Genomic DNA, 19,653 nt, shown 5'->3' with positions numbered 1-19,653 from the left:
CAATGGAAAACGAGGAAAAAATCTGAAGAGTATGATGAGAGAAAATAGCGTTTTAGTAACGCTCCTGAAATGTAATATAAACAACTAAATGCAGGCACATGCGAAGGCAAACTTCTCAAATACACTGCAGCAGCTACAACCTATCACTTTCATTATGAATAACATTTAAATTCATGTGCATCAGCATCGCTTATAGGGGGCGAGGGGGCCACAGTCGTCTATGGAATCCATTATCTATTTACGTCCCGCGTGCAGGACGGCACGTACAGATCCACGTGGAGCCCCCAGACCGCAAATGACCACCACACAAACAGATGCCACAATTTAAGCGAAAATTAGGAGTACGTGTCCCAACCAGACACAAACCAGGCTGCTGTTCAAACACACAAAGCAGATGGCTTAAACGGAGAGCAACAGGAGCCGACTGAGAGAGAGACGCGTAACAGGAGTTTAAAAGTAATTGTGAAAAGGTTTACCACATGGAGGTAAAAGCGGGATTATTTACCTGACACATCTGGCTCTGTAAGGCCTCAGCCTGCCTGAATGCGGAGGAGAAGTTCCCGGCGAGCAGGGAAGACTGTAACTCATCATGCAGCGCATGTTTCTGCTTCTTCAGATAGTTGTTTATCAAGAGGTTTACAACCGAGCGATGTTCTAAACACGAACGAGTGTGGTTTGAACACGAAGTGAGAGTTTCTTAAAACCCCGCTGGATCACATGGTGAGAGTGAAGGGAGGCGGAGTCCAGCCATGCGCTCCTCCTTCCCTGCTCGCTTCGGCTCTTGAAGGAATAAATCCACTGCCATCGTGTGCCAAAAAGCTTCCAGAGAGATACAGCACGACTCATTCAAAAGGCTCGGTGATAATTTAACAAGAAAAAAAAAAGAAGAGGCAGTGCTTTGCATGTAGAGGCAGCGCTAGTCAAGCTGAGCCTGTTTTTCATGCAACAGACATGCTGAAACTGTTTTAGTAACTAAAGTATCCATTTTCCCCTACAAACCTGGAGGCTTTTTCTGCTTCCTGCATGGCATTACTTACGTTTCTAGGTCATCTTCTTCCTAGGTCTTCTTTCCTTTTTCACCATTTTTGAAATTATACAAATAAAAGCTAATGGAAAATGTTTCAACCAGGTCAATTGATTTAAATCTACCCATCCGTTGTCTCTACACCAGTGGTGTCAAATGCCAGCGTCCAACAACTTTCAGATGTGTCCCTTGTCCTTCTACATGCTTGGATTAAATGACTGAACTGCCTCACTAGCATGCAGTCAAGCCCTGCTAATGAGCTAACATTGGAGCCAGGTGTGCTAAAGCAGAGAAACACATAAAAGTTGCAAGACACCGGTTCTTGAGGACTGGAATTTAGACAACTGGTATACACCCAGTTGTCCATGTAGGGTTGGAAGAGTTGGACTGGTGCTTATCTCAAATGGTTCAGAGGCGAGATACACCCTGGACAGATCACCATAGAAACACACTGGACAAACAGTACAAACACCTAACGGCAATATAACTGGGAGAACATGCAAACTCCAGTCATGAAAACCCCAGGCAGGGATTCGAACCCAGGACCTTCATGCTGTTAGGCAACAGCGTCACAGTACAGGCGATTTAAATCTAGAACCTGCAACGTCAGAATCTGCATAGCATTTTTTCACAGTGGGATAGAAAAGATTGCCTAAAAATACAAACATTTTCCACACACTATTTTTCATACACAACATATTTTATAGACAGAAAGAATGTCCACTGTCTCATTATGACAACCTTTGCTTCCTTTGACTTTCCTTTCTGCAAGTGAAACAAATCTTTCCCTGGAGAAGGCTTAACTTCACTTAAAACACACGATGAGGTAAAGGAGCTGAATTTCACAAGTGTCTCGATCAAGATTTGTGGTGAACACACAAAGCAGAAGACATTCCTCCCTTTGAAGTAGGCACATACACATCTGGGACAAGCAATGAGGGGGAATGTCCACAAGCTCTTGCTGGAATGTGTTTTCATCAATAACAAAACACAAAAGGTATGCAGGTTGAATCAGAATAACAAGTTAAGCAACTTAGAGATGTGTCCAGAAGGAGCTACAGAAAATGTTAGGAGGAGAGGGAAGAACATTCCTATTTGGAGTCCAAGAAAAACAGTAAACTGTACATTTAATTCAATGAGGAAGACATGTGGTGGTTTATATAAGAACCACTTGCTGAGTTACCGTTCTCGTCCACATCTCCTGCAGGCCATTTGCACGGGTCCTCTCTTCACAGGAAAGTCACCAGCTCAGGACACCTCAGGATCCGAACATCTGCAGCTGAGCAGCCCTCACGCTGGGACAACACACAGCTAGCTAACTATATACCCAAAGTCTGATTTAATCATCCTTTATCTTTATGTGCTGCCACACTTCATGATACACATGGAAAGTATCTCCTAACCCTCTCAATGATTGCATTACCTTACATGATTGGCTTATAGTTTCAGAAACACAATGTGTTTTTCATTAAAACCAGACAAACCAGCACACGTCCCTGATCCCTAAAGCCCACAAACAGGCTCTGTGGGGGAGGCAGCTGAGTAAATCAAGGCTTGGGGCTTACTTCTCCCCCCTCTCTTCGTATTTCAAAACAATAACTGGAGGATGGGGGCTGACGACTCACTGTTGTTCTCTTACAGATGCAAACAGCTCTATTTTCACTCAAATTGACTAAAGGCACACAGTTCAGCAGTTCCACCAGATGGGGGCAGTAGAGGTCCCAATCAGCAGGAACATAAAAAGTGAAAAGCAGTTATGACTTTTCTGAAGTTGCCATTTAATGAAAATTCTCTATAAGATATCATTCAAGCCAATTTATGCATAACATTTTTATTGAAACATTCAATATCTTGGTGCTTTCTATTCACTGTTTGCTTATCTTTTCCCAAAAAAACATGAATCAAAGAAAACAGGCTGATATTATTGAGCGTTAGTTGCCACGGTAAAATGAAAACTACCCGCTAGTAGGGTTTTATTAGGAGCTACAGAGAACCTCTCTGTTTTAAGTAGCAGAAAAAGTCAACAAGAGCGTGACCCCAGCACTCCACCGAGACGACCCCTGAACACTGTATTCAACTAATGATCATCCCATCTGAAAACAAAGGAGCAGTAGTTTAGAAGCCTGGAAATCCTTCACATGTTCACATCTATCCGCATTAATTCCATCAAATCAACAGAAGAACAACTGCTCAAGTATAGAAACTTATTTCTGAAAGGTTGAATCTTTGTGACAGTAGATAGTTGCATGTTTCATAAAATAAGTTTAAGTTATATTTTTAATATATCAAGTACTTCACTGTTTATTTTTCAAGCTCTTCAAATGGAAAATGTTCAAATGTAACCAATCAATACTGTAAGAAATCAATTTAAATGGTCAAAAAGCTGTGGTCAAGAGACATTTCACTTTTTAACCTTTCCATATCCCTACAGAAAGTGCAATTGTAAAATTTTTACTATTATCTTGCATGTATTATGCATGATGATGAGTTAATTGGGGACAGGACTTAATAAGCAGCAGCTTTTTCCTACTCCTTTTTAAACTAAAAATTCAAGTTTGTTTTATGTTTATTATATTTATCTAGAAATAAAAACAGGAACTTGTTAGAAATAAAAATGTTTCATTTCGATGTAAAATTTTGTTTTTTTTTGTTTGTTTTTTTTTTTACATTTCAATCTCCACCATTGAGTTAAAACTCACAGAAAACACAAAAGACTTCGTGCCTGCTATAGCAACATGGATGCTGAAAGTTTGTTGCTCTCCTTCAACAGGCCATCTTTTCAATATTCAGTGTCCTCCACATAATGACTAATCCAGAAACAGCAAAGACTGAACAACTAGGACATGCAGCAGTAAAATGTGATTTTTCCTACAGCTAAATTACAGTCCTGGTTGGTAGGTGTGTCTGCTGTCACCAAGCTTCCTCAGCAAAAGGCCTCAGGCTGCATCACTACCTGAAACTGAATCACTAAACTGACATGCAACTGTGTCCCGATGTGACAGATTGGAAGCAGACCAGCATGTGTAACACTCCGGTAAGCGCAGAACCGGATGAAGGGAATACGAGGGGTTCCATACCGGCAAGGATAAGACTTTACCCATTCCTGTTCATTTAATCCGTTTATGGAAGCCCCAGTTATTTCAGCCTGATTAGGGGCTAAAATAATGACCAGCAGGGAAGTTTTATGATGGCTTCCTAAGCAACCTCGGCTGCTCCCGTAGAAACCCAAAAGGAGCTACAGAGTAACATGATCATCGAACTCCAACAGAACAGTGGGGGGTCTCCAGCCTGAAATAGCAGTTCTTGAGGTGTTAGCTTAAATACTGAAAAAGTGAAAGAGTATTTTCCCCTTTAGTCTTCTTATTTTGTCCTTTTCAATGTTTCAGGTCAAACATGTTTTAACACCAGGCAAAGACAACCTGAATAAGAAGGTAATTGTCTCCTAAACCTAAGAACTGGTTGTGCCACCCTTGGGGGAAACAACTGGTATCAAGTGCGATGACATGCAATTAGTCTCCAACAACAATGTGGAAGAATTTTGGTCAACTCTGTTCACTCCTCTTTGCCAAATTATTTCAATTCAGGGTTCTCAAGCAAGAACAGCCTGTTTAATAACCATTTAAGTCCACACTTTGACTAGGCCACTCCAAAACATTCTTTCACATGTGGACTTACTGATTTACTTTGAATTTTGCCTCCTGAGCCAAACAAACTGATCACAAACTGATGGTTGGACATTTTCCTTCAGTATTTTCTGATAAGAGAACACAATTTATGGTTTCAGCAATTACATGCAGGTCATCCTGGTCCTGAACCAGCAAAGCAGCCCTAGACCATCACACTGCCACCACCATGTATGCCCATACGTATGATTACCGCTTTCTGAAAGGCTGGATAAAGTAATGGCAAGTATGCCTTCTGAAAATTTCTATTTTGGTCTGGTCAGTCAGCAAAATGTATATAATAATATTCAACAAGATAGACAATGCATTGTAACCTAATACACAGCATATGAGAGGTCAACTTTGTTTTGTTTTGTTTGTTTCTGATATTTTTCACATCATGGAGAAGAGATGGGAAACAGTAGCATTAACATTATTTTGTTTCGATGTTTGCACTCTTAAGTAGTATTAAAAATGGGTGAAAGTGTCATTAATAATCAAAGTCTTGCAACAAAAAAAGACAGAAATCTTCAAGTGCACAGTACAGTAAGTGCCTCTGTATCCAATTCCACCACCTTTTTTTAAGCCATAGTGATTTGGGCCAACTTTTTGACTCCTTCTGGATTAAAAGCCCACTGGAATGTGTTAACTGTAATAGAGTTACACTTGAGGCTTTAATAAGAAAGTCCTGGCAGCTCGCTGCAAACAATCCTCTGTATTCAGTGAAGCATTTATCACAAGATCAAGGGTTTATCCTCTCTCTCTCTCTATGGTTTGGGTCACAGTACCATCTCTGGGAGCTTTTGCTGGAAAAACAATGAGCAAACTGCAGCTCGCATCTGTTTATCCACTGTGGCCTGCATTTGATTATCTTCCTCCAGTATTTTCAGCTTGTTTACTGATTAGTTTTCAGTAAACAAGCATTAGTTTTACTATGTTTTGGACATTAGATCATGAAGATGATAGATCACAAAGATTCGCAAATGAAACTTCAGCAGAGAGTTCAAACTGCAACAGTCAGCCAAATATCCAGTTCATTTACAAAAACAACAAAATATTACAAGATATTTTTCAGAACAATTCAGTGTCAGCCTACTTTGTGCATGCCAATTATTCCCAACTGTAATAAAAACAGCAACAAGTCATTTTTATAAATATTATTCACACTTAGCAACTATTCTGTCAAAAATGATCCTGGCAAAGTCAAAAAAACGTGGTAACAGTTAAAACACAACAAATGTATAGAATTTTGTTCAAAGTTTTGCATTAAATTACTTTTTTTTCCAGAGGAAAAAAAGATTTCTTTGTTGTGTGTTTACAATATTAATTAAACTTAAGGTTGAGTGCTTAATTTTAAACCTTCATTAGCTAATGTTGAAATGAGAATGAACCAAATCTCAAGCTGTGTTTTAACAGTGGACAGGAAATACGTCTGATATCTTTATGAAAATGCTTTGTGTTTTTTTTTACATGGTTGTGTTGGAAAGAGCAGAATCACTGCTGGGCAGAAATTTCCTAGAGCAATGCAGGTCAAAAGTTACTTCAATTTCCACAGTTGAAGCAGACGGAGTAAAAACTCCACACAGTCCTATCATTTAGACATATTGTGTGTTGAGCAAGTGGAACTATCGTTGACGCTTAAAATCGCCATCCATCAATTTCCGTCTGCATAGGAAAAGCTTGTTAAAGCTGAAATGAGACCCCTACTCCATGTCAAGTTGGGCCATATGCATCAAAGCTCTGCAGTCAGAGATTTCGCTGGAGGGGGTCTTCTACACAACCGCCGAGTAATCCGTTCAAAACTGGGCTCTTATTGAACAGAGAGATCCCGAAAGTAAAAATGGGTTAGGTCCTCTGAGGATATGTCTCGGGGCCTGTTAGCAATTACAGTGTTCCTGACTGCGGGCATGCTTTCCATTTGTGTGCAGCGAGAGCAACTCCAACTGACAATGTTTAAACAAATGCAGAAGAAACTATGAAATAAACGCTTCGTAAAATACACACAGACTAAAAGGTGGAGTTTTAAAAAGCTGCAGATTAGCTCATAAAGGAGCCAACTACCAGAGTTGTGGCTTGTCAGCATAAAAAATGTGAAACTTCAGCTTTTTGTCCACTAACTTTGCTCCTCGACCCACAGGTAAATGTCTCTGTGTCGTAAATAGCGGCAACATTCGTGGTCTGCATCAAATAAGGCTTTAGGACTCGGGTGACAGCTACTGATTAAGCTCACTCAGAGAAAATATAAATCTGCCTTATCTCCACAGTCATAAAGTTGATGATTGTAGAAAGAAGCCAGCAAAAGGGTTTCTGCTGCTGAATATTGGGACAATTCACCCTCTTTACAATAAAGCCATTCAGCAGACTAATGCTTCCCTGGAGTGTTTTCTAATGCAGACTATATGTTTTGCAGTCAAAATTTGATCTGTTACCAGAGATACCAGTACCTACTGTGTAAGATCAAATATCCATTTAGGATTTTAGGATAGCATGCATCCAATAACGTATCCCAGGCACTTTTATGGAAAATCTGAGTAATCTGACTATTTCTATTGTCTATTTTACTGAGCCAGTTTCCTAGAGTAAGTTGGGTACCAATGGGCAACATCACATTATTTATTGTTAAATGGAACAAAAACTGTGATAAAAGCTCTTCGTTCTTTCGGTGCACATCTATTCGCAGTTTGATATTTTGAGATTTTTCTGTTCAAAGCTAAACTTGGCTTGTCTCACATTTTTCCGTACAGCATTTCTAAAATATTTGACAGAACGCAGCTTAAGGAGCTGAAATATCTTGGCGCAATGCTGGCTGACATGCTATTAGATGCCGTTTGCATAGCAACCAATCCATGAGCAGCATTCATTTACCTCGGCACTGATTGGCTCAAGAGTGGAGAAAAGAAAAAACATGTGGATGTTAGCTTCTGTGGTGGAGCAAAGTTGATTAAATAAAGTTTTGAATGATACTTTTATAATTATTGGAAAGATGGTCACAAAGCATCAGAATAATATTTGAAGAAGTTGTCAATCCCTAATTTGAGGTTTCTACATCTGTCTTGTGTGATTCCATGCGATGGCCTTCTTGAAAGTCTGCAGGCTGGGTAAAAAGCTTAACGTTGTGTAGTGCTGGATACAAATGCAGGCCAAAACATTACACTTTTATTCATCATAAACGGTGACATTTATGTATCCTTTTACTGGGATGCTACAATTATACACGACAGTGCGTCAGTCTATTACATAAATACCCAATAAAAAAACATTGAACTTTGTGGTTCCAAAACATTCTGCAAGGCACCGCACCTCGCTGCTTCAAAACTATGTCTCTACGACTATTTGGCATGCAGTCTTACTGTTGCACTTTTTCAGACAACTTGGGTCACTTTAATTACCATTCTTTAAAGCAGCTCAGCTACTTCACGCGAGTGCAGCTGTAGCATATACTAGCAAGTGAATCTGCAAAAACAAAGACATGCACATGTTGATCCCCGCTCTGCTGGAGAAACGTGAACTAATTATATTTGATGAGAAAGCCCACAACCGAATTCAAGTTTTACATTTTTCACAAATCAGTCACTGTGAAGAATGCTCCTCCGTGCCCTCAGTCTATTTGTGAGCAATGCCCCATTCACTCCCAACAAGTCCAACCTTGCAGGAGAGCTGGCCCAGGACAAAGGAAGTTGGAATGAGGCGTCTCCCTCAGGTTTACCTGCGGTTAGTTGAAAAGTTTTGAATAAAGCTGCTCTGTTATAGAGCCTGAAGGTAAACAAGAGCTGGAAGAGGAACAAACGGTCTTTCCAGCTGAGAGGATACACACACACACACACACACACACACACACACGCACACACACACACACACACGCACACACGCTTGCTCAACTGCTACTGTTTCTCCTACATAAACATCGATGGACTGTTGCCACGGATAAGGCTCCTATATAATCACAGCAAAAATAAAGACCAAGACATTGTGGAATATCTTGACTTTTAAATTAAGACTGTAAATAAAAGTGTCCTGTGTCAGAATAAATTAGATTGGAACACTGAAGCAAAACTTATACTGTGAACAGTTTTACAGAAGCAAAAATAACTTAGAGACTTGAAATTGATTTAAATCAGGACAGGATTTCTTTTAATCAAAAAACTTTTCCCTAGTCCTGTTTGGTCAAGAATGAGTCTGAATCAAAAGCACAAAAAAAATTTGATACTAGTGTTTAAAGAAGCAAGCTAGCCACAAATATTTTTTTCAAGAATTTAAATTCAAGAAAAAAAAATTACATTTTCCAAAGTATTTTTCTTGCAAGCCAATTTGGCACGAGAGGTGCTTAATGGAACCAAATGGTGACCAGTCAAAAGTCCACTTCCAAGTAATAACCAACAAGCGTTCCTTTGCCGATTAAACTGATATAATTAAACAAGAATCTTCGTGCGTCTGACTTGCTGCTGTTCACGCTGAACAACAAACTGGAAGTGAGTAATAAACAGATGTGGGTGAGGTAGCCAAAAGTTGTACACAACTTCAAGTAAAATACCATTTGGTCTTTCTTGTAACCAAAATACATTTAGTAAAAAGGCCACTCGAGCACTGAGTCTTTGGGTATTATGGCTTAATCAAAACATCTGGTTGAATGAGTGAAAAAGACAATCATACAAGCCAAAACTTCGTTTTTCTTGGGAAGCAGAGCGATCACAAGTCCAGTGTGCAAACCACCAGCTTTGTCGTCGGAGCATAAAAATGACTCCAGACACTACTGCTTTTCTTTCTTTGTAAATGTAATTTGCTTTTTCAGAGCTCCTGAACTTAAACCACAAACTCTCAGAGGAGCAACAGAAACTTAAGCTCGACATTTGCGGAACCAAGCATATAGCTGAACCAGATGTACAATAAGGAGCGATAAAGTTGGGAACCTGGATTTTTCAAACATCAAGTTGCTAATATGTATGCATGTTGGTTTGACAGTATCTTCTAAATATAGTGAAAAAAATGTGTTACTCAGATTATTTTTAACATGTTTTCAGAAACTCCACCTTTTAGATCTAACATTTATAACATATTTACTAGTTTAAACTCAGTGACATCTAATTTCAAAGAATGTAAATTATCCTTAAAAACCAAATTAATATTTTGGAATAATTAAGTAGTTTTCCTGTTGTTTTTTTTTTTGTTTTGTTTTGTTTTATTTTTTATTAAGATGTCAAAGAGAAAAGTCCAAGCTAGTTGGACTGAAAAAAGATATTTGTCTCCTTAAATGAAGAAACAATGACTTTCCCATCAACTGAGATACTCTTTGGGATGGAAATTATGTTGCAAAGGGGTGAAAGCCAACCAGTTCAGGCCACACACGACGTGTGTGTAAACACACCCGAGCTCATACCTATCTTTGATGGGCTTTGACCCCCGTAATCTGCTAAGCCGGAAAGTCTGATAGAAAGTAGTGGACGGGTTCCTGCATTTATGACGAACAGCGAAGACAAAAAGCAGGAGAAACATGGGAGGAAAGAGAAACGCAGGTAGACAGCGACGGCTTAAGACATACAGGAATTTGAGTGAGATTTATGAGAACTGAAAAATAGGTCAGAGAAGAGACGGAGACCGGCTTTATAAGATTTTTCTCAGAATGTACATGCAACAATAACATGCATTTCTGAAAATCTTGAAATGTTGTGAGCAGGATCCGTTTTCCTGTGTGAAGTCTGACAAATATGGTCCAAAATTTAAAGTGTACAGAAATGTGATGCTGCAATGGGAGAGATCTATGATGACTCTTCTGCAGTTTTGAGTTCTCGTGAAATAGGAAATGTCCAGACAGAACTACGTTCTTGTCACCTAATGTATCTGTTCTTGCAGCATAAGTAAAGGCCTCAACTCTAAAAAAAACATGGAAAAAATGTGTATTCTGTTTCATGATCCCTTTGTGAATGACATTTTTAATTCATAATAAAATTTTAAAAAATTAAATACATGTTATACATGTTATAATACCCATCATAGAAATATTTAATTGAAGTAGCTTTATAAAAAAAAAAAAAAAGCTCATCATAGCGTGAGAATCTCATTCAGCCCAAAGGAATCAGATCGAATTAAATAGTCCAGTGAGCTAAATTACACAGGAACAAAGTTATAATTAAAGATTTCTTTCAAGCATCACTAGCATTAGTGGAGGACAGCAAATAATATGTTTCTGTTGGATAGTAGTCTCCAAGCAAAGGGTTTTAGTCACATGTCGCCACATAATATTATTATTATACACTCTTTTATTTATGGTTGAGCATGAATTGTCTTTTTTACCCAACATGAAATGGGAAAGAATATTAGTTCTCCTCACTGGTGTCCAGACTTATCTAATAGGGCGACACTGAAAAAAGACGCAGCTGAACACACATCGTATTTGACGACCTCGACTTGTTTGTCATGATGCAACATTTTCTCCTGGACTGGATTTTTAGAAAGTTTACACAGAACGCTATGTTCAACGTCAGACGCTGTTGAACAAATATTTCCACATCACCTTTCTAGTGTGACTACATACTTTTTTGAAGATGAAATCTTTGAAGACGAAATCTCTTAGTGATCGTTACGTTTTATAGTCGTGAAGCGATGATTTGATTTCTTGTATCTGATTGTTCCAAAATAAAAATTCAGATAAGAGAAATTAGCTGTTATAATTCCTATATTAACTGCTATACATTACATATATTACATTTTTTCAGTTTATTTTTTGTTTTCAAACAGTTAATTTGCTTACTATTTTTAACATATTTCAAGTTTACTTAAGTATTGAAACCAATTCTGTCCAAAAACAGTTGCAAAGTCGTAAGATGTAAACTACCCATAAAAAAAAAGGCCAGGAATGGTGAAACTGATGTAATTTAAGAGACTCCATGTTGGGTGTTAGGTTTAAAATCCTGTCAGGCATTCTGCTGGACATAGACGTCTCATCATACATGAAGGAGTAGGGGTGGTCTACAAGATCGTGAAGTTACAAATGTACACGATGCCCGAAGGCCAACAAAACACAAAAGCCGGCAGGGTTAAAACGACTAACATGGGGTTAACCATCCACTACTGTAGCGGTGATTGTCGGGCCTGATTTATGGCCTGGTCTTCATATCTGAGCCTTTGACAGATTTATCTCTGCCACACCTCACGCACAGCAGCTCAGGACCTTCGAGTTTCCTGGAGCTCTGCTGAGCTATTTAGACAATGCAAGTTTAAAGACCTCACAAACGACATGGTTCAAGAAAGCAGCTGTGACCTGAGCTCCTTGAGCAAACCAAACTACAGGGTTCGACAAGAGATGGGTACCAACTATTTATGTGGCAGGACAAGAATGACACACACACAGAGAGAAAAGCAATCATTTAAAAGTCAAGGCAGGAGAGTTTGGGAAAATTGGGAATTTTAATGAGTCATTTATCCTAAAGCCAACTCTGCAGCCAAAATACAAGAAGCAAAGTCAATGTTCTGCAGCACACAGCTCTGTAAAGTTTACCTTGAACATTTTTTTTAACAAGCAGGAAAACCAGCTGAATGTTTAAAACCAATTTTAAAGAATCACAGCTTTGATCATTACCAGTTTTATGAAAGTAAATTTCCTAATCACTGCTTTGTTTTACTGAGTTGCTGTAAATGTTATAATTAGCTTGTCCCACGATGACTAGAAATATAAAACACATTTTAGTTCACCGAAGACCAGAAATACTCTTTTATCAAAGTGACACTTCCTGCAATGGTTGACTAATCAATGATATAAACCCAACCTTGAGATTTATTTCAACATTATCATGAAAATCCCACAATCATTCTCTATAGCATGGGTGTCTAAAGTCGGTCTTCGAGGGCCGGCATCCTGCATGTTTTAGTTCTCTCCCTGGTTTAGCGCACCTCCATCAAATGATGGCTCATTAGAAGGCCTAAGAAAAATATTGACTTGCTGAGGAGGTTGCTACTACCACTAGGGAGAGAACTAAAACATGCAGGATGCTGACCCTCGAAGACCGACTTTGGGCACCCCTGCTCTACAGCATCTGAAGAAAACTCTACAAAAGAATGTAAATACAGTTTTACTAAGATTACCACTCCTACTGATCCACATGTTTTCACATGGATTGAGAAGTTTTAAAAGGTACCTTCAAAAACTAATGCATTAATCCTTAAAGGAAAACCAAAAAAAAAAACAAAAAAAACAATAAGCATCAATATTAATTTACAACCAAAGGTTTAAAGTCTGCTTTTTTAATTGAAGCCCAATGCAGCAAAAGCTATTTTGATTAGCACAAAATTTCCCTTCCTGACCTGAATAAATGGGTGATTAACAGGCTTCTATAGCACTTGATGGGATCCAGGAGCTAATGCTATCATTTGAGTGATAGATGTGTCTCTGTATCTAAAATATGCAGGGCATTGGTTCCTGAAGACCTGGATTGAAAAACACTACTCTAGACAAACCAAAACTGAATGACCAATTACAGATCCCTTAAAACACAAATTGTGGTTTTTGAAAGCTTGTTTTATTACAAAATATTCCGAAACCCTGACCTCACGAAGCCCGGGATTGCATATTATAAGACTGATGAATCATTACCCCTCTACTTCTAAACATATAAAGATCAATAATTAGAGTTTAATTCATAATATATTCTACAAAAAGACATAAAAGGAGCGTTGTGTTGAAATTGTTGCTGCCGTTCCTTATCTCATGATGAGTGCTCAACACTGAATTAACGAGCCAGTGTGTGTCAGTACAGCAAGACAAATCTTTACTATGTAAAAATGCTCTGTATATGAAATCAATTGTAAATACTTTAATCTCAAATGACATTGTTCTTTCAACAATGATTAGACACTGAAAGGTCAAACACTGGAGATGCAACAACATCATTATTTTTGATAAATTTGGACTCAAACCCACAAGACAGTGATATTAAAACCACAGAGGCTGAATACAATTATGCTGTTCTGCCCTTCAAACATCCAAAGAGGCAAACAGAGTCTTAAGACCAGGCAGAGTGACACAAAGGACCAAACCCAATGAAAACACAGAGTTCAGAAATACAGGCTGTTCCTCCGGACTTGTTTTTCCGGCAACCACCTCTTTGATGTCGATCTCCACGCATGTAAAAGCACGTGTGGAGATCTTCCTCTGAAAACTCGCCCCTATTTTTGATCGCAGAAGTTACATTTGTTGAGTTTTTTTGGCTGAGAAGTGATCTGGGCCTGAGCGCCGACTAAAATAGACTTTGGGAAGAGATGTGACCCAGGAAAAAGCTTGATTCTCATAACGGGGCGATTAGGAGAGGCTGTGGGAGTGGGGAGGGGGGTGGGGAAGCTCAGTGGCAAACATGGACTTGACTCTCTGCATGGGGCAAAGCCTGCAGTCATAACCAACTCAGGCAAGGCCCCAGCTGTGCAGCTAACCAACGCTGACAGCACACACCCCACCCACTCTCATATCGAAGGCCTCAGTATTCAGGAAATAAAGAGCAGCTTGTTGGAGCAATCTGTGACTAAACTTACAAACCCTGAGTAAATAAGAGCACGACTCAGGCTTCAGCTGTGGCAGGCCACGACGTCTCTGCAGAGGCTGACAACAACCATGTAAAGTTAGAAAAAGATAAGTGAAAATATGTCACACCGATACGAGCATTCTCAGAAGCAGAGGTTGTTAATTTCTGCTCGACTTACACATAATTGTTACCATGAGCACAGATGAGTCAGGATATTCCTTCTCAGGGCAGGCTCAGTCAGCTGTGGGGGCAAACATTCATGTTAAGCTACAGAGGAACACCAACTACCTGCTTCATTTCATTTCACAAGGCTCAATCTCATTTACTTCCCCACTTAAATAAGGTGTAGAATTGGCTCCTGAGGCATGACAGCGGCCTAGTGAACTTTGCCACACAGACGGGCAGCTCTGTTGTTGTCAGAGCTCGTCAGCTGCTCTCCAACACTGGCCTGTCACATGCCAGCACCTCTGCCTGGGGTTAAGCGGGCAGGCCGGGAAGCTAATGAGCACATACAGTAACAGCCAAGAAATATACAACACATAAGCTGAAAACTGAAGCGAATCAGTTTACACTCTCAGGAAATGTTCAGATCATTGACTTAATCAGACTTCAGCAGGGCACCGTTTAAAATGATTAAACTATTAAAAATGTATATATTCTGAAGCTATTCTCAAATCCAAAATCAAAACTAAAGTTAACCATGCACATGTCCATAAGGAATGTGGCCAGCTGATGCAAATGTTTATCTCAAGACATTGATCAAAGGTCTCCAAACTAAGACTTAACAGCTGCTGTGTGGATGAGATGACTTTGCATATCATATCTAGCAGATTCCTGTGACAAATCACAGTTAACTCCTCTTACATACAAAGCACATGCTGCACACTGGGTGTATCGTGAGGGCATTGCATTTACTGCCCCATGGTGAACTTTCCATGCTCAGACTAGTCTTTATCAGCCACATGGAGCCATAGTTAAGGGTCCTTATAGACGTTTATGGTAAAAAAAAAAAAAAAAAAAAAGAAAATCAAAACAACAATGAGATAGCAATTCACAATGTGGAAATAGATTATTATTATATACATTACATTATTATAACTGTATACTGTTTTTGTGAAAACAATGATTAGAATTGTGACGATAATAGTGACACTCAGTCCCAGTGCTAGCAATTTGGGTGCCTAAACCACAAATGCTTTGAGAAATTTGCAATAATTCTGAATTTGAGTGCATTTTCCTTAGTAGTGGAAAATTAAGACTCACAAAGAAAACACATTAAAATGACGAAAAGTTAAATAAATGAAATGTAACAAGGAGTGCGATACAGAACTAGGATTCTTTAAGTCAAATCAAGCTAATTACAGGGTCTGTAATTAATCACATTTTAAATAAAACAACAAAATATATAATGACAAAATAAGCAACATTTCCAATTCAAAAGCCTTTCTTCCTGCTAAATAGCTGAATAAGGAATTTAACAGAAAACATCTATGTCAACATGTTGACATGAGCTCAACAACAATGATATGTATTGTTTTCAATCCATTACGTAGGCTATTCAACCTGCAGATTGGTGCAAAGTGATATTATACCCATTCAGGATCCAAATATTTCAGGAACTCCTGATGATTCATGAAAAAAAAAAAAAAAAAAAAAAAGTTTAGAAACGTGAACTGTGGATGCTGACATTAGCATTGACAACGACTTGTTGCTGTAACATGTGTTGCATTGAGATGCTATTTTCAGATTGAATAGATTCGGTGACAGGCCAACCCCTTTTGCACAACTTGCACACAATAGTCTTTTCCAGTGTTTCTTCAGATCGGTTTTGAAGCAAAGATTAACCCTACGAGAAGTACCTTTGTCGTCCATTGCTGTTGCCTTCAGTTGCCACTTATACATCAGATTTACGGGCCTACCAGAAACACATTTTGTAAAAAATTAAATTGCAATTAATTGCTCAAAACATTTAAAAGCATTAATTTAAATTAAAATTAGCACAATAAAGTTCACAGCTCTAGTTACAGACATCAATGTTCAACTGGTTGTCAAAATCTGTCTTTTATTGCATTTCTTTATTATTTCCTGAAAACATCTCCCTGTCTGAATTTCTCTGAGATAAAAATCTACTTTCACTGTTACTGTTGTTGAAATAAACATTTTCAAGATTTTGAATTTAGATGACAATTTCATTTCCATTTGCTTTTGAGGAATGAGCTATCCATTCTTAGAGACTCACTTTTGCAGATAAGCCAGATTTTGCAGTGTGTAGTGTTTTAAGGAATGCACAAGCTGTTGTAAGGGGTGTGATAAATGCAGCAAAGCAACTGAGAAAAACTGTAAAGTCAAAAATCCTCAATGTCTGCTGAACCTTTTCAAATTCAGTTGCAAATTACTTTAGATTAACAAAATAACGCTGCTCAAAGTAAATCACTTTTGAAGCAGGACAAATGTAAAAAGCTGAACATAGGATCATTTCTCATGTCTTTGCTGCTTGTGTATCGTTTTTCATTTGTTCAAGGCACTGCATCTTCTCCCTATAAATGGTAAAATAATTCCAAGGCTTCTTCCTGTTGTTTTAACTCTCTACGGTGTTATTTGTCCAACCAAATGGACTGACCAATCTATAAACACTTTGAGACTGATGTGAGCGCATGCATCTATGTGAATGAACAACAATCTGTGGTGTACGCGTTTACATAACACACACTTGTTCAATAGTATTTTGGCATGAACTCAGCTCTGGCAGCTCTCACTCTGCCAGAAACCTGTCAAGCCTGTGAGCAAACATGGTAATTTGCCTCCAGGTTTGACAAAATGGTAAGAATGGTGAAAGAATGAAATGGTAATTCACAGGTATGAAATGGGTGTACAAAGTGGCAAAGAGGCTAATTTAACCAGAACATTTGCTACAAGGTTTGTTTTGTAAAATGATGTCTCTAATTTAGGTGTGAAGACACCATAAAGGCAGCTGACAATCAAGCTCTGGGCCGAAATAAAGCCTTATTCTGATCCAAATTAGTTGTTAGATTCCTGAATGCCAATCTCAAGAGAGCGCTTAAGCTGAACTCTTTTTGTGTGATTAATGTCCTTTTGGGATCAATAAAGATTTTTTGTTGTTGTTGTTTTTTTATGGAATCCAAAAACAAATGTCCTTTTTTCCAAGTTTTGAAGACTGCAGCAACTCCTAAATAATGAATAAATGCTTCAATGAGCAGATTTGTGCTGAAATGCCAATGTGTTACCCTTCCTGATCCCAGCTGCTGTCTGCTTGGTGGGGATCATTCATTGACAGGCACAGGATGTGGTGGCTGAAATATTTTCCATTGTTTGGTATGGAGGTTTTTAGCTGACCTTGTTCTGGGCCAAAGCTAAGGGTAGCAAAGGAATAGAAGAACAGACAGACAGCCAACAGCAACACTAAAAATGAAACAACCTGAGCACAATGAAGTGACTTATTTAGATTTTTAAGAAAAATGTTTTATATATTTAAAAAAAAACTGACCGTTTTAGTAGATCTTCATCTTTCTGCTATTTTGATCACGTCAGCTGATAGGAATGTTGTATTATTCTAACAAGTTAAAACAGAAGATGAAAAATGAAGAGGTGGAAAAGCGTGAATCAGCAGCATAAACCAGTGATCCCACTTCTCTCAAGTAATGAGTAGAAAGTCAGTTTATACTGTGTTGATCAACTCCTGAAACACTGAAAAGCTACAGAATTCCAGCACCTTTGAGGCTTTTAATTATATGAAAAAGTCACAACTTTCGAAATAACCGCTTAAGTTGGACATTTTACCTTGAAACAACCAAAATGGACCCACTGTTTCACAAAGACAGACAACAATGTTGATGATGATTAAGACCTGATTAAGTAAAAACAAAAAAATATGCTTGTGCCATCTGTTTGACACCACTGTTTCAGTGTAGACACTGCTGTCAGTCTACACGGCACAGTGACTCACGTCCGCTTCCTTTCAGAAACCTGCTTGTTGTAAAACACGGGAGAATGTGCAAGGACCCGCTGTGGTTCAATGCCAACGAGAGGAGACACTTCAGGCAAACTTGACTCGGCAAACAAAACCGGAAGACGACGACAGGGGAAGTGATTGACAGAATACAAAAGCGGACATCAAAGCGAAGAAGGAAACTGAGGTTCTTACAAAACTGGCAGTTTCAAACTGACTACAAGGGGGGGAAATCTGATTTGCTTGCATGGATGTTAGATTCTCTTCAAAGAACAAAACCTAGGAGGTTTAAACTGTCTTCACTTCAATTGCAATTCTGTTAACTTTTTTATTGTAAGCTTTATCCCTAGCAAATAGTAAAATATAACCTCACATAATACATTATAATAAGTTCTATAATCAAATACTTTCAATTTCAGTAAAGCTGCAAAATATAGTAGCTGACAAAAGTCCCAGCTCACTCCTTATTTTTGCCTCCTGTGAGGTAGATTTTCTTCAGATCTTATAAAATGGTTAACTGAGGAAATCTGAAGGTTTTACAAAATTTAGGAATTGGAGGAAGTTGGACAAGTGTTCGTGTTTGCGCAATAACTTCCCGTCAAATTAACAGCGTTCAAAAGAGCTACAATGCAAAAACAAATCAAAAAGCAGAGCATAACAGTCCAACAGTCCCAGAAATATATATCTATTGACGCCATGACATGTTTGAGAATTCATTGTTAAAATACTATACACTGAGAGAGAAAAAATGCATTTTTGTAATAAATGTATTAATGCTTAGTGGTTAAAAAGAAAAATAAGTGAATAAATAGCATGTTTATTTTAAATATGTCGCAAGCTAAAGGTTAGAATAGATTTTGTATGAGCATTGTTGATTTATAGCCATTTAGTTAAATATTTCTATTTCTAAAGGGTCAGCTTTTAAAAGTAGGTTAATGGATTTTCAAGTAATCATAATTAAAAACCAAGACTAACTACTTTTAAACTTTGAAACAAGTATGTGTTGCCTTGCTGTGTGCAAACAGACAGTGACTGAATGGTCGGCTGTCTATGTTTGGTCTGTTTACACGATCAGAGTGCAGAGAGCAGCGACTTAACAAGAACATCTTTTTGCACCAGTACAGGACGCCTGCTGAGTGAAAAAAAAAAAAAAGGCTTCTGAGAAAAAGCTATACATAAGCAGCTCTTGAAATCAACTTTTCAACTCCAGCGTAGCAGTTTGATACCACAACACACACACAGAGAGCCAGAAAGCATACGAGGAGTCAGAACCGCCAGAGAACCAGATCGGACGATGGGCTTCATTGAAAACTCAGAGAGAGGATGCATGACTCAAGTGCAGCTGCCTGCCATGCTTTCCACACATCCTCATTACTCACAATGCAGACATGCAGAACTTTGGGAGGGCCTGAAGCTCTGAAACCTCATTGTTCAGCCCCATTTGAGTCAAACTTAACACAAAGCTTCACATTTTGAAACAGCATCTGCTCGACA

General features: G+C 38.5%; 1 protein-coding gene across 1 annotated transcript in view; it reads right to left on the bottom strand.

Annotated features, from left to right (window-relative positions):
* Positions 1-19,653, bottom strand: part of tsc22d2 (TSC22 domain family 2) — a 39,579-nt gene that overhangs the window by 3,637 nt on the left and 16,289 nt on the right. The window lies entirely within an intron of this gene.

The sequence above is a fragment of the Poecilia mexicana genome, unplaced genomic scaffold (genome assembly GCF_051168715.1).
Source record: "Poecilia mexicana isolate PSO_F unplaced genomic scaffold, ASM5116871v1 scaffold_4, whole genome shotgun sequence".
In the NCBI taxonomy this organism is placed as follows: Eukaryota; Metazoa; Chordata; class Actinopteri; order Cyprinodontiformes; family Poeciliidae; genus Poecilia; species Poecilia mexicana.
Note: the sequence above shows the minus strand (reverse complement) of the source record. Positions and strands in the feature narration are given on the sequence as shown.